The sequence below is a fragment of the Pundamilia nyererei genome, unplaced genomic scaffold (genome assembly GCF_000239375.1).
Source record: "Pundamilia nyererei isolate P.nyererei 1_Seehausen unplaced genomic scaffold, PunNye1.0 scaffold00027, whole genome shotgun sequence".
Lineage (NCBI taxonomy): Eukaryota > Metazoa > Chordata > Actinopteri > Cichliformes > Cichlidae > Pundamilia > Pundamilia nyererei.
Window position 1 is genome coordinate 1,448,298 of NW_005187428.1, and position 12,693 is coordinate 1,460,990.

The 12,693-nt window shown below is 40.1% G+C and overlaps 1 protein-coding gene across 2 annotated transcripts in view; it reads right to left on the reverse strand.

Moving 5' to 3' along the window:
* LOC102194708 (1-phosphatidylinositol 4,5-bisphosphate phosphodiesterase zeta-1-like) overlaps window positions 1-494 on the reverse strand; it is a 20,563-nt gene extending 20,069 nt beyond the window's left edge. For both annotated transcript variants that reach the window (XM_013909535.1, XM_005728056.2), the window contains exon 1: window positions 139-494. The gene's annotated coding sequence lies outside the window, so the exon portion shown is untranslated. The remainder of the gene's footprint in view (window positions 1-138) is intronic.
* Between the last annotated feature and the right edge of the window lie 12,199 nt (window positions 495-12,693).

The following is a 12,693-nucleotide window of genomic DNA, read 5'->3' on the forward strand; positions in this document are numbered from 1 at the left end:
TATTCTCACACGGACTAGCTGCACTATCTAGAAAAGAGCTGGGGGAGAATTAGTTAGCTTAGATGCTGTATCGTTTTGAGGCTAAAATGTTTCAGACAACTGTGTCCTGAAAACTCGATGTCATAAATGGAAACCTACCTCGGATATGGAAGCTCTTGGAGTCTCTGTAGTATAGGTATTTGGAACAATATCGGGGTAAAAATAAATTAATAAATAATCTCGGTTTTTAGCGGGTTTCTGGGGTAGTACACAAAGTTGTTGCCATAGTGACAAGACGTTGTCGTTATGAGGTCAAGTGTGGAAAAAACACACAGCGTACAACAGGAGGATTATGCGCCCTATGTCTTTCTAGCGCTCACATTGCCAGGCATCGAGGGCGGACTTGCTGGTACCATAAACAATATAAGAAAGACACTTGGCACCTGAATATGAGAGAATTCTGCATCAGAGAAAAGGGTAGTGTAGGGCCAGCTGTCGTTTCCTGTGGACACAGCATTTTAAAATAGTCTTTATGGGTAGTCAATGAATTATCCAACTGCTGATTCTTCACAAGCACTGTGTATGTCCTGGTGACCACTGAAATTGTAATAATTTTAATAATGCTTTGCACTGAATGTCCCTCCCTCCCTTAGCCTGATCCTGCTGGAGGTTTCTTCCTGTTAAAAGAGTTTTTCCTTCCCACTGTCAGCAAGTGTTTGCTCATCCAGGGCCATTTGATTGTTTGGGTTTTTTCTCTGTCATTGTAGGGTCTTAAATATGCTTAGAGAGAAACCCATATCTGTCCTTCTCATGATTAAAGCCAGTCCTGTAACCTGCATAGCATTAGGAATCCCCCTTGGATGGCACAAACATACTCTTTACCCCACATTTAATTTGGTAAAATCTTCTTGCCCTATTATCCCTTTTATAGAGGAACTCTGATAATAAATTATGTAAAAGAAGAACTTTTTGCCTTCATGTTCCTGCCCGCATGGGGACAGTTTCACAAAGACATTTTATAGTTTCAGACTGCTCAAAACTTTGCTAATGCAAGTTAGGCACTTTCACAGTTCATTTAAATGTACTTGAGCTAATTAGTGCTAGGCAGCAACCTCCTCTGGCTCATTTGCCACTTTTTATATTTTAGAATTCCCGCTATGTAAATGAAATGAATTCTATAAGGTGTACATAATTAGGGGCGTGGCTTTTTGAGTGACATTTAACTAATACCAACAGTTATTTACAGCTGTTGGTATCAAGCAGGTGTTTGATCCACCACTTTCATCAGCTAAGTTCATGCCAGTGACTTAATGGAAAATCTAACCTTTAGTTCATCTCCTGCGACTGAATTAATGGTATATTATTAGCCGTAGCTGCTTTATACTTCATGTTAGCGACGTACATTCTAATCTGAGACGGTGTGAAGGATTTTTCTTCTTGTCCATTCCCCCAATCATTAAGTCTGATTGCTCCCAGATTTGGAATAAAACAGGAAGTGAATGATGCTCCCAAATTAAGTCATGTTTCCTCTGTAAAACTGGAATATTATAATTGTGCAAGAGTAGCCGTGAGATAAATGTGTTCTTCGCACTTCAATTTTGATTTGGCTCAAATGCATTCTTGCTAACAGTTTCCTCCAACAGGATGGTTATTTGAAGCCGTGATATCTCCAGTGTCTGCTACAAGTGCTACAGGGTGTACTGAGCTACTGTATGAATATATCATGCAAATATATGCCGATAGAACAAGACACTGATTTCAGCGGTATTCGTTTTGTGGAACAAAGTCCACATTCTCAAAAATGCCACAGTGGATGAAAGTGTGAATACATCATGAAACTAATCTATGCATGTGAATGAAGTAAGCATATCCACTAACTCTGTGTTGGTTTGACAAGCACTTCCTTCCTGGTTGCCTGTGTAAATCTGTCTCCTATTGGCTGGTGGGAATCACTGGTGCACAACAGCAGTCATTGCCCAGTCATAGCCCTGCGAAGTAATTTCTGTCTACACCAGGCTTTAATGGTTTGGCCTTGGGCTTGTCAAAACCATTGGGCATACAAGTTTGATGTGATAATTCCCAGGCAGTGAACTTGAAGCTCCGTGTATGGCCCCATGTCTCTGCATCACTGCACCTCCCTCTCCACAGTCTGTTAGCTGGGCTCACTTGGGAGCACACTACGCTTGTGTACGTAGCTGTCAGGTTTTGTGCCTCTGCTTGTGCGCATCTGTGCATTCTGGAGAGTTGATGATGGTGAATACAAGATTAGCAGTTCATATGTGTGCTTCTCTAAGTGTGTGGGTGTGGGTGGGTGTGAAACAAATACTGCAATACTGTCCTGTGCTAAGATCTTGGTTTGATATCATCCCAGGGCTTAAGTGCAAGAGTGTGTCGAGACAGAGTTACGGCCACACCTGTGGGAGATGTTCAACATGAGAATAGCTGAAACCCCTGCGCCTTTTTTGAAATGTGACTCTGCAGATGAATAGGGGGTGGTGTTGGTGGGGGTGGCGGCGAACCATTTTTCCTTTTGACAGTGTATTCCTGGCTGTATTTAAAAGCGCTGATTTGGTATTCATTGGCCGATTGGAACTTTGAGTCAGACAGCAGAATGCCAGTGGTAATGCCTGGTGTCAGGGGATAACTACAGCGGCTCAGTGCTGTGAAGCAACCAAAGCTCTAGAATACACTAAAGCATCTATACACAGTTAGAGCTTATGTGTTTTTACATTAAAAGTAAAGAGGATTACTACAATGGTATACACTTCATTAAAGAGTCATGTCTGCTTTAATGTAAGTAGGCTGTGGACAATACGTAACAGTCTGGGAGATGTCACTCTCAGACTGCTACTTAGACTGAGGTTGAATTGCCTTGCAAAATGAGATTAGATAGGTAACTGTGAAATTGAGGAAGAAAATAATGGGACCCAAAACAGCCAAGATCTAGATCTAAAGTAACAGAGGTAGTTGGCATGCCAAAAATAACAAATAAGCACACAGAAAGGAAAAAACCCCACAGGTATCACAGGAAAACTAAACATGGCAACCCAGTAGACTGAGGAACACATCTTGTCATGACCAGAAAATTAACAGAAAATGAACCCAAATTCATAACTGCTTAGTATTCCTGCTATCTCATTCCAGTGATATTGTTATTGCCCTGAGCAAATGGCCATCTGTTGGAGAAAAAACTCCATCCAGCAGCATGCAAGTTGTTGAGGCATCAGAGTTTTCATTCTCTGACAGTGCTGCTGTGTTGAGGGAGGCAGGCAGTTGGTTATTAGGAGAAATTCCAGCCCAGGGAAATCAGCGAGTTAAAGCTGAAGGCGGCAGAGATGTTCATTTGTTATTCAGCTCAGGATCAAGACAGTGGTACAGATCTGAATCTATCCTAAGGAATGTGTAAAACTGATACATGCAAACAGTATGCAAGCGTGCATGCAGTGACAGGTCTGCCAAATCCAGCTCATGCCACTAAAGACAAATAATGGTTACCGAGAGCCAGTCTGACAGAACAGGAATTATGAGTTCTATAGACACAGACAGGGAGGTATTATCAACACAGACACAGAGGCAGGGTATTATCAAAGCCTGTAGAACGTCTCTGGTGTCTTACTGCAGAGTTCAGACGATGCCACAAGTTCCTCTTTAGTGCCTCTCCTGAACACATTAAAATCTTTTAAGAAGGAACTGTTTATTTAAATGGTTTTGCCTTATATGTTACTTTGCAATTTGTCAAAATATTCCAGCTACTTAAACTGAACTAAATAAAATTAGCACTGTATGTATGTGCTACGCAAAACAGTATAACTACAAGATAATTAGAAAGCACCTCTATGAAGTGTTAATTTAATTATCCCGTTACAAATTATAGCACAATTGTCAAACTTTTGCTGACTGCTATTTTAATTATAGCTGGTTTCAGCCAACGTGCAGTGATCCCCAGCAAATTACATATCCCCTTTCTGTCTCAGTGTGCTTTCCCCATCTATTTTCTGGGTCCATAATAGCCATGGGAGATTAATTGTGTCTTTTAGCCTCACTGACTGCCAAGAGTGATGTGGGGAAAAGGCATTCACATGACTGGGAAAATTGGACCATTTAGCTTCCTAACATGGTTCATATACCTTCTCCATCCTCCCAGCTAATTACAGTCCTCTTATTAACCCAAATGGAGTTGGGCATCAAAATATGACCACCGTCCTCTATTAGACAGCTTTGACTCTACCGCATGGAAGAACTGATAATGTCTGAGTTGGGTCAGTTAAGTATTTGAACATCTGTCTTCATGTGTTTGTGCGCATGTATAAGTGTGACCCACTGCCCTGTGGATTGAGGCCATTTCTGGCACAGAAAATGCAAGCTATGTTTGTTCAACTACGGCTCAGCCAGCTATGATCATTGGGGAAAAAAGAAAAGAGGTTTTTCTCATCCACTTACACTGGCAACAAACTGCCAAAGCCTACTTCATAGGATGCCTTGTTCAGCACCCAGTACATATGCAGTCTCATGCCATGACTTACTCATGAAATTCTTTCTTTTCAGTCTTTTTAAATAAAACACATATTTACTGGATTTGTAACTAATTCTTAAAACCATGGTGCACAAGAAAACTGCAAAATTAGGACACTTTCGCAAGCAAATTACAATATGAGTATTGGAACGTCCATCCATCCATCCATCCTCTGCTGATTATCTACTGTGAAAAAAAAAGGCAACAAATTTAGAAGCAGGATATTTGTCTCTGTGGGGGAAAAAATCCAAGTAAACAAGTAAAAGTTGTCCCTTTTGAAATGTGTTTGTTGCACAACAAGGCCCATCTTTTACATGAACTTTGAAGGGAAAGACTTCGTTTCTGGCTCGCATTGCTATTGTTTCACCATCACTTGCTGGGTAGTTGCCCAGTGTTTGCAGATAATTCTGCATCCAAACAATGGAGGAATGTGGCAATCTGCTAGCAACAAAAGCAAGGTTGGATGAGGTTTTTGGGGCAGTGCCACTTTGTGACTGATTTCACCTGACACTACCACCAACCAGCAATCTATCAACCGGAAAATACACAGTTTACCCTGGCAATCTGTGGTTATCACGTACCAGTCTCTAGATCTGGGTACCTGAGGCCTAATGTAGCTTCATATATTGCCTTTACATAAGCAATTAAGCCGTCTTAAAGGCACTGTGTGTTTAAATAAATAGATTTTTCCCTCTCTTGGTTAAAATGTTTGAAATTTTGGGAAATAATGATAACTTGCTTTCTTGTGAAGAGTGAGATGAAAAGGTTAATACCCTCTCACTACTGTTAAATCACCAGTTGTTATTTTTTGCAAGCATAAGTGAGAGACAACCAGGCGTTTTCTGACTAAATGTAAAAAAAAGGAAAAATAAAGTTTCCACCAGCAGCTCTAAGAATCACTAATTAAGAAGTATATTATTTAGAAACACGTGAATATTGTCATCACTCTGCAGTTGGCAGGCAACCAGTGGATTAACTAGTCCAGCATATAATACTTTGTGAAATTAGCTACAACAAGATGTATTCAGTTTAAAATTTGGACATTAATCAAACCAAACCACCTGCTGTGTCTAACTCTGCAGAAGTCACCTTCTCATCACCTTCTCATCTAACACTGGGTAAGAAAGCAAATAAGTGCTATTTCCCAAATCATGTACTCAAGTATTCCTTCAAAAGTCTCCTTGTGGATATAAAATAAATGGCTCTCTATGTCCGTTAAGGTGTCAAAGCTGGTGGGGTCTTTGGACCACTGGGACTGAAATGAGCTCTCCCATACTGGCTCCACTGTTACTCACTCAGGAGGCTCTGCTAATTAATCAGTTGCTTGGCAACATCTGGCAGGGACATGATTTATGGCAAACAGCCTAAACACTTGTTATACTGAGACAGGAATGGGTGGAAGTTGAGTCACTGTGCAGCCCATCAGGCCCTTGCACAGGATAAATATCTGGCAGCATAATTTGGCTGGAGAACATTTGAGTTTAGGCTTTACATATTTAGACCTCTTCCTGTGGATTTGAACAGATGATTTGGTTTGTATTGTAAACGAACACAATACCCTGAAGGATCTTTCAGCTGAAGTTGTATTTACATTTTTTTTCCACCAGCATCACTTCATCAGATCACTCACTGCGTGCCAGTTGTGGTTAAATGAACAGCATGCAAAACATTTCTGTTAGTACAGCTGATATAAATTCCGGCTTTGTGGCTTTACAAGTGTTTCCCTCACATCCTCATTAATAGCGTCATATTCAAACAAAGCTTAACTACAAAGCAGAGATTTCCAGAGGGTACCCCCAATTATCACCAACCTGCGTCCTGCTTCCTTCCCAAATCCTCGTGTTCTTGTACCTGCAGGGACATGGCAGCCATCCAGGGAAACTTGCTGTCTCACATTTTTCAGACTGCTTCCATGGCATCTGTCTCTTTGAACAAGCAAAACAAAACAAAAACAGAGATAGACCGTGTCCTCTGCTTGACACTCATTCCACAAAATAGGCTTTTCAGTCACTGTTTTGACATCTGTATCACCCCAAAGAGACCTTTGGTTCTTAATTTTATATTTAACTTGGTGTGTGTCAGGGAGTTTAACCCATTTTATTCTTTAATGTACAGCTGTAGTCAGAACTTTACACACAATCATGGGTGTAATTTCAGGGTTTTAATGATTTCTTTTACTGTTCTTTTCCGGGGTGGAATGATTTTGCAGAACACTTCTTTAAATACTTAAAAACAAAATAAGAATAGGGTGCACAAGTTTTAATTTATTTAGGATTTTCTATAACCTACACAGGGTCAAAAGTATACATAGGACATTAGAAAGTTACACCTTGACAAGTCACTTTTGGCAGACATCAACACCATTCTGCCATAATTTGTCTGGATATTTTATCACTGTTCTTGGCAAGACTGGTAGAGAATTTTTAAATTGGTTAGTTTCCCAACACACACCAGGCTTTTAGGCGTATGCCATCACAGAAGCCTAATAACAAACAATTCCAGGATCATCAGTTCAAACAGTTGTACATAAGTACAAGTTATTCAGATGTGTCACTACCAAGGTCTCAAAGAAGACCCTAACTATGACTATCAGAAAAGAGGGAATTGGTTAGGACAGGGGTGTCCAACTCCAGGGCTCAAGGGCCGGTGTCCTGCAGGTTTTAGATCTCACCCTGGGTCAACACATCGGGATCAAATGATTAGTTCATTACCAGGCCTCTGGAGAACTTCAAGACATGTTGAGGAGGTAATTTAGCCATTTAAATTAGTTGTGTTGGATCAAGGACACATCTAAAACCTGCAAGACACCTGCTCTTGAGGCCTGGAGTTGGACACCCCTGGGTTAGGATGTTCAGGGACAACTCAGGAACCACTAAGGTTCAAGCCTGCCATGAAAATTGACATTTGAAATTGGTTGACTGAAATTTGAATCTGCCCACACGGTCAAGCCAAATGCCTTCTGGAGAAAAGCTTTATGGTTATATGAAACAAAGATTGAGCTATTTGGCCGCAATGACAAGAGGTATGCTTAGAGGAGTAAAGGTGAGGGTCTCAAACATAAGAACACTGTTCAGCTTGCAAAGCATGGCGGTGGTAGGATTATGCTTTGGGGCTGTTTTGCTGCCAGCGATACTCGTACACTATTACACAAGGTGGATGGACTAATGAAGGAGGTGGACCACTGCCAAACTATTAAGCCAAAATTATCCCAGAAGCTTGTTGATGGCTACCAAAAGGATCTTGCCAAGGGACATTTAACCAAATATTAGTTAGGGTGTATACCCTGGAAAAAGAACTGTTTAAAGAGTCCAAAACTGCCATGGCAGCCAAGCCCAGGATGACTGTATGTAAACTTCTAACCACAACTGCAGCTACATCTAAAATTATTTAGATGTACTGTTCCTTTTTTGTTTTTTTGCACATCCTTTGAAACACACCGAGTGCTTACCCAGTGTGTATGGAGTGTATACTGCATTCTGTCTCAGTGAGCTCCCAGGAACTTGCTCATCACAGCTCACTAAATAAATTATGAATCCATTAATTGCATTTCACAGCAGTCATGATCTGCGAATTAGGAATCAGGGCACTCATTTTGTGTACACTGTCAGCGAATAGTACTGTAGTCAGAAATGTAATTATTTCCATGGTTTCTGCTCTAAATCTGGGCAAGTTTGTGCTTTTTCTGTCATTTCCTAATAATTTATCCATTATGAAATGTGTATTATTTCCTTTGAAATTGCCCACAAAGAAGGCAGATAATGGTTAAACGGGGTCAGACGAAGAAGAGAATCACACTCTGTCATTTCAAATAAATAATTTATTTGAGCAGTCTCACCGAGTAACAGCTGAGCAGTTCAGTTTCTATTTCTCTCATCACCAGAGGCCAGCTACAGTTGACATTACACATCATGAATCCAGGAGGAGCAACCTGTGGGTAACTTAAACCAAAATTCTAAATGTTATGTTAAAGATTTGATTCAGAGTAAATACATATCTGTATATTTATGTAGATATTTCCCTTAGTGAAATGATTAGAAATCATTAGATGACTTTTCATCTATTCATTTGTATTTCTTCAGTATTTTATCCATTTATCAAATATGAGCTGTGGGGAGAGAGCAGATATGACACGCAGCAAAGATCTGACTGATGGAGAATTACGCCTGAAACCCTCAAGGCTATTTGTGCTCACCTCTCATGTATTTTTTTTTGCCTGAAAGTGATTATTTCGACCACATGGTTGTACTCCACAAGCCAAATTGTTAACATCACTAGAAAATCTGCCTGTCTCTAAGCTCCATAAATGTTACACTGGCTTATTCTTCTTGATGTCAGGGACATGTCAAGGGAGTGGGATTGGGTCAAGAGGCACTACATTTATTTTAAATTTCTGATTAATATAATACAGCTACCAGTAAATTGTGCTACATTATTATAGATTGAGGTGCTCTGTAGTAAACAAATCATGTCAAATTATTACCAGCTTCAACATTAAAGTGAGAGATAAAACTAATTCATAATTAATCAGTGATAATAAAACTTCTTGTACTATGACAGTGGGAGGGGATAGGCTCCTGTCTCCTCCCTGACCCGCCTCACTGTATAATGAATACTTTTACTTTAGATGCTTTGAGTATATTTTGATGTTAATACTGACCCATGTAGAATTCTGAATCTAGAACTTTCACTTGTAACAACATATTTTTCTCTCTAGCATTCCTACTTTTACCTAATTAAAGCAAAACTGTTGTTTATCAATGCTGTTTTAATCTTAAGGCTCCAATGACATGTTACATACAATACCATTTAGACTGGGGTCATGAACAACAACCTGTTTTAAGGGTATACCCACAAATGTGTCACATTTATAAAATATTGAAATACTGGAGAAAAGTCTGTGTAATGAAATCTCTCTTTCACAAGCAGTATGCTATATAATTGTCTACACACAATTACTCGAGATGTCAAGGCACAGTGAATACATCACATATCTGCACAGAGTCAAAGACAGTGATAGCCAACGCATGTCTGCAAAAGGAAATTCAAACGCATATTTCTTTATTGTCGCACTTAAGAATACTTTGAATTGTGCTTTTCAACACATTCAAATCTCAATATAGTGAGGATTTATTGGAAACTCAAAGGAGTTATGAAATATTGCACGTAAAAATGTGCGACAGTAAATAGAAAAGGTGAAAAATTGGCCAGTGTTTAACATTCAGTGCACAAAGTCACAGTGGGGGATTTTTCTGTGGTACCAAACCATCATCTTCCTATGCTCTGTAAAATCTCCTGTCATTGAGCTCTTTGATCTGTAAGCTATGGAGCATTTGCATGCTCTTGAGCTTGCTTTTTGTGGAGTTTCTGCTGTTTTATTACCACTTGGAAAAGTGTTGATTATCTTGCCACTGTTACTGCTATTCTAGCTAGTTTTCCCCTTCTTTTTCTCTAGATGTGAGATCCCAAAAAGGCTTTAAAAATAGGATATTGTCAAAGGTCATTGTGACTTTGCAATCCATCTATCTTTGTGACTGTCAGTTTAGAGGGGTTGCTTGCTCTTTATTTATTTGAGCTGTCTGCTGAGCGCAGCAGTTGTGGTGAATGTGATCCATTCGGCCAACAAAGCACTTATTAATTGTCTGTCTGCATCAAGAGAGTGAGAGCCACAGTGGGATGAGGTTAAAAGATGGACAGTAAAGAGGATAGGAGCGTAACTGTCCATGCAAGGTTTGTCACATCAAACCTGTAAAAGTTGATGGTTCACTGGGTGGATAATTGCAGCCTTCCATTGCATGAATATACAATTTCAGTGTAATTATGCCTGCATGTTTGTTTCCTTAACATTACAGGTATGCAAGTAAAATTTTCCCCTTTTGTATATGTGAATGGAGTATATCTGTAACACAACACCATGCCTACCCAGCTAGCATCCCTCATTCCCCTCTCCCTGCAGGAGGTCAGAAGTGTGACATCTCATCAGCTAGGCTGTATTTGAGATAAGTGAAGAATCAATAGCCATTGATCAGGGGAGCTGCGACATGAAACTCTTTTTCTTTCCCCGCCTGCTTTGCCTGAACGTTCTGGTACTGGAGACAGATGGCCCTTACCCAGTGTTGCTTAGCACACGGGACTTGTTTAGTGGCCCAGACACAACCTCTCCACAGCGCTCAGCTGCGTCCTAATGCCTCTCCAACACACTGACAAATTTAGATTTTCATACAGACGCTCTCTTTGGCACTCTGATCTAATCTTACGATTTTGAAGAATCTTATGAAAAGCTATAAAAGCTGTTTGATATTTTGTGGGGAATTTCATTAAAAAGCTCTTTTGTATTTTCAACATCTTGTCCTTCGGGTGAGTGAGCGTAAACACCCCTTTACATCTCTGTGAGATGTGCAGGAAATGTTGACGTACTACCCTTATATTTACTGGACCTTGAAAAGGGAGGGAATGAGCTCAGATTTCCCACAACCCAACACTCCCACTCATCAGTTCAGAGTCAATTTACTGTCCCAGCTCTTTTACTGTTGCTGACACCGGCCATCTTGCCACATAGCTCAACTACGAGCACTTTGACAATGCCAGCTGTAACCGGGAGCCTTGCATTCAGCACTCCAAAGAGAGCATTAAAATCACTACACCTGAACAGGTGCAGAGCAGAAGGGTGACTCAGCAATCTGCCACATATGGAGAAATGAACCACGAGATATCTAGTGCACCAGGAAACAAAGGCAGACGAGACACTCAAAAAACTTTTAGATTTTAGGATATTCTTAAAACAATTTCATTAACTTGGTTTCTAAAAATAAAACCATGCATCTGTTTGGATAAAACTGTAGCTGCAAATGACAGTAAATGTAAATTCTTGCGTTTGACACATATAGAACAAATTAAAACATTGTGTAGGAGTTTCACCAGTGTCTTCAAATGCAGAATAACAGAAAACCCCTGTTTTTCTTTGGTTGTATGAGCACCCTGTAAACCTTATAAGGTCTCTACAGAGAGCCTATTTGTGGCAGAACATTAAATTCTTCTGCAGCCTATCAGCATAATATGATGTCTGCTATAAAGCTGTGTGACTTCTGACTGCATACTTCATCAATCATTGACAGATCCATCTGAGAAAGTTACTACAGAGTGTGGCATCATTATATAAACAAATAAATACAGCAGCGCAGCTCGCGCTCAGATCTCTCCCTGTATCAGTGGAGTCGGCGGGGTTGTGAAAAATCAAGCACCTCGGTGACAGTTACGACTTCGCTCAAGTAGATTTAAGTCAGTCGTTCTCTTTTTAAACTGTACAGTGAAGAGCGTGATTAAGCACGTAGAGGCATTCACGAGGAACTCTGCGGATGAAAGGAGTGACCATTTTTCTGTTGAAATCCAAGATTTCGCAACAACTTCCTGTGTCCGACTCGTAGGAGTAAAGAGTAAAAAAAAAAACAAATGAAGAAATTCCCCTAAAAGGAAAAGAGATGCATTTGAATAACTTCTCATTTAAAACAAAATAGGGAACCAGATGAAGCCATTACAGTATTTTCATTATGAGGAAGCTTGTGTGACTATATCAGTTATTCCATGACCTTGAATTTTAAAAACTTCAGGCCAAAAATAGCCCCAGAGAAGAGCAGATGTTCATACATAAATATGTGCACTGTGATGTCAAAGACTAGGTCACATGTTTTCTTTCCTTTACAGAATATCTAATTGAGATTTTGGTTTTAACTTAAGTACTTTGGAGGGGTCAGAATTCAGTTGTACAGTTAGCACAGCCAAAAGACCCTGCGTTTGAATCTGTGGCCTTTCTGTGTGGAGTTTGCATGTTTTCCTCATGTCTGTGTGGGTTTTTTCAAGCACTGCAGCTTCCTCCCACAGTCCAAATAGTACGAATGGCTGTCTGTCACTCTGTGTTAGCCCTGCTTAGAAAACCTGGTACAAAAACATGTACAGGCTGTACATCACCTCTCACCATATGACAGCTGGGAAAGGCTCCAGGTCTTCCCCGACTCTGAATTGGATAAGCGGAAGAAAATAGATGGATGGATGGAAGTACTATTGTGCTTTTGCAAAGCCAGTGGTCTGTTAGGCATAAGAGTCAGTTTAATTCATCATTAAAAACTACTTTTGTGCTCCCTTTTTTAAATACATGCTCTTTTTCTTCTTGGAAAAAGGATCTGTACTTTGGCGTGCAAATAACTAAG